The sequence below is a fragment of the Grammomys surdaster genome, unplaced genomic scaffold (assembly GCF_004785775.1).
Source record: "Grammomys surdaster isolate TR1022 unplaced genomic scaffold, NIH_TR_1.0 126187, whole genome shotgun sequence".
Lineage (NCBI taxonomy): Eukaryota > Metazoa > Chordata > Mammalia > Rodentia > Muridae > Grammomys > Grammomys surdaster.
Window position 1 is genome coordinate 7,851,211 of NW_021620993.1, and position 3,846 is coordinate 7,855,056.

Consider the following 3,846-nt stretch of genomic DNA (forward strand, 5'->3'; position numbering starts at 1 on the left):
TGCATGTGTATGTGTATATGTGTTTGCATGTGTATGTGTGTGCATGTATGTAATGTATGTATGTGTGTGCATGTGTATATGTGTGTGCATGTGTGTATGTGTATATGTATGTGTACATGTGTGTATGTATGTGTGTGCATGTTTATATGTGTGTGCATGTGTGTATTATGTGTATATGTGTGTATGTATGCATGTGTATATGTGTGTGCATGTGTGTATATATATACGTGTGCATGTGTATGTATGTGTGTGTGTGTGTGTGAGCCCACGTGTAGCAGCCTTTTGTTGTCACTGGACTCAATCAATTCTCGATGACCCTGAAACTATTTCCACCTAGAGGAACGGGATGTGGTGCGGCTTGGTGGCCTAGCAGACGGATAACTGACACTGGTACTAAGAGGCAAGCTGTGATTGGTCCCGATACCCGACATGCACTCATTCAGTAGTCAGCTGGAAGATGTCTCCTCTAATGCTGCATTGTTAGGGCCAATAATGATCTGCTCTTAGCTGGTCTTTTCTTGCACACTTCCAGCCATGCATGCCAAGCTGCTTATACAGAGGAAGAGGCAGCTGGCATCAGCAGAAGCAGCAAGGGCAGCTGAGCAGTTGGCAGCCGAGGGGCACGGCAGCCACTTAGCTGTCTGGAGGCTGAAGAATAAGCAGTTAATGATTCCAAAACAGCAAGGGCAGACAGAAGGGCAGGAGAAATATGGCAAGGGAAGGCATAGAGGTGAAACTGAAGAAAGATAAAATCCACAAGGAGTCAGGAAAGGCAAACTACAGGCCCTGGTCACTGGCAGAGTTCCAGAGAGCTATTGAATGTCCAGAGTCAATGCTCACACCCTGGGCAAAGAGCCGTTAACACTGACCAGTGCTGAAGGCTGATGAATCCTGACTTCATAGGGCTATCTCAGAGCTATATTGATGGCTGTCATCAAGGTCTGAGGAATGCTGGTGCCTGAGAGTTGCTGTGACTGCCATGACCAGGTCTGAGAAGTCTCAACTTCCTAGGTCTCCACAGAACTGTAAAACTCAGGGGGCTAAGGGTTCGATAGCAGAGGGATGCAGTTCTACAGGAGCATCCCCTGTGCTGATCCCACCGGCCTGCTGCCGCCTCTGCCGCCTCCGCCGCCTCCGCCGCTGCTGCTGCTGCTGCTGCTGCTGCTGCTGCTACTGCTGCTGACCCCTAAGGAAAGCAAAAGCTTCTTCCCCAAGTCACAATTTCTGTCTGAGCAATGCAAAAGGATTCCCAGCTGGCTGATGACATCCCTAATGACCTACTTCCACAAACTAGACCCCCACATGCCCCACAGCCTCTAAAACCCATTCCCTCGGGAGGGGACCACAGTAACGCACTTCAGACTAAGGGATATGGGACATATCTGATTCAGCTATAATAGTTATCTTTTATATACTTAAAGAGATAGGATTTCAGGCTTGCCTCAGACACCTAAGCAACAATCCTGCTCACCCTTGTGAGTAGCTGGAACTATAGGCACCTGCATCTGCACTCAGCTTTTAGGTATTTAAAGGAATTTTGGTCCCAACCCCTTGGGGTGATCACCTGTCCATATGCCTTTGTTTTAGCCTTACTGGGTGTGGGATGATAATAACGGGATAGCTGTGGTCAACTGTGGTTAAATCCTGTAAGTTTTCATGGTCCATCAAAAGCAGTCTAATCCAATACCATGCTTTGGTCAAATCAGTTTCCTGACTACAGGTTGCAAGACTATAGCAACCTTTGTGTAGAGTGCTAGATGCCATGGGTTTGTTTGCAAAGTCTCCTGTTTGCAAAGTTTCAGTTAGTCCTCCTGAGTGGAGCATGGAGTCTCTGAAACATCAGAGAAGGAAAGAAACAGCTTGGACATGATCAGTGTGCTGGCTGCCAAGAGCAACCAGGTGTACATGGTGCCGTTTTCCCAAAGGAAGGAAGATTCCACTTTCCTTCTCCTAACACATGAACAGCCTGAGATCAACAGTTCTGAGATGAGGTGCTACAGAGGTGGCTCAGCGGTTAAGAGCATTGGCTGCTCTTGCAAAGGCCCAGGTTTGGTTTCAGCAACCACACAGTGGCTCACAACTATGTGTGATTTCAGTTCTGGCAGATCTGATCCCTCTTCTGACTTCCATGAGTAGCAGGCACACGTGTGGTACATGACTTACATGCAGACAAAACATAATTTTTGGAATGTTTCAAGGTGGAAAATCAAGACACTCCTTGAACTGAGGATTCTTAGGATTCAACCTGCAGGTGGAGGGGGATGAGGACTGTGGTTCACTCACTCCCTGCCCCGTCTGCTTAGTGCTATTTGAACAGAGCAGAGGATGATTCTTCCTTGTAGCTGTTGAATTTTGTGGAATCTACATTGTCTGCAATGAGAATATCCTGAGGAAAGCTTAGTTTGAATTCCAGGGACCCATCATTGGTTCCCAGGTCCTCAATACTCATCACTGACTTAGGGGAGCCCAAGGCCTTAGGAAATAAGGATCTATCTTAAGAGGTTGACTGGATATGAGGAAAAAGGTCCACCAAAGACACATAGGCCGTTCAGTGACTCAGAGGTACCATCCACGGATTCCACCAACTATAGATTGAAAATGCTTTTGGAACCTCGTGTATCTGTGGCTGGAGAGACGGCAGGACAGTTGGGAGCACAGACTGACCGTGAGGACTAGCAGGTGTGTGAGGAGCCGGCGTCTCACAAACACTGGCAGCTCTAGCCTCTCTCCTGGCCTGGGCATCTGCAGAGACTCACACAGGCACGCACACCCAAAAATAGAGAGATTAAACAATGAACAATGAAGTAGGAGCTGGAGAGATACCTCAGTGGTCAAAGGTACTAGTTGCTCTTCCAGAGGACCTGGGTTCAATTCTTAGCACCCATGTGGCAGCTCACAACTGTCTATAACTCCAGCTCCAGGGAATCTGACACCTTCACACAAAAACACATGCAGACAAAATACCAATGGACATAAAATAGAAATACATCATTAAAATTTTTTAAAAAGAAAGAAAGAACTATTAAATAATATTTGGTTACACTCCAACATTGAAAGGAATCAGAACTTTTTTTTCTATCCACAATGCTTGTAGCAAGTGTTCACAAGGTGATTACACTTCATCGAGTTTGATAAAGTCATCCAGAGAGGATTTAAAGCACACAGGAGGGCTTGTGGGTGGAGCTCAGATGCAGAATCCTTGATGGTGGTGCTCGAGGCCCGGAGTTTGACTTCTCCAGAAATACACACACAAGGAACTGCGTAATTCATCTTCTTCCATGACATTTTTTATTAGGGATTTGAGCGGCCATGGATTTTTGTGTCGACGGAACCCAGGGTTATGGATGTTAAGGAGTAATTACAGAATAATTATTCTCAATTTCCAGGTGAAGATGAAGCTTTGAGGGGTAAAATGTTCTCATTTGAGTCAGAGCTGGGTTTCCTACTCAGAATCATCCACACAGATGGCCGCAGAGCCCACACACATCAGATACACCAAGTTCCCTAACGCAGCAACAGGCAGCTCTTCCTGCAGCCAGTGGGTTGACAGGAGCAGATGGTACCCAGATGCTCTTTACAGCACCCAAAGCCTTTGGATGCAGGACCCTGGACACCACCAGCCAAGGGTTTCACTTGATTCATTTCCTGGGGAATGCCCAGTAAACTCCACAGTAGCAAAGAATCTGAGTCCCTTTTGTCCACTGATGACCTTCAATAGCTACATCAATATCTGGTACATATTTTTTAATTTGTTAATATTTATTTAAAATTGTTTGTATGTATCTGTGTGAGGGTATGCACACACAAATGCAGTTGCTCATGCAAATCAGAAGCATTGGATCCTCT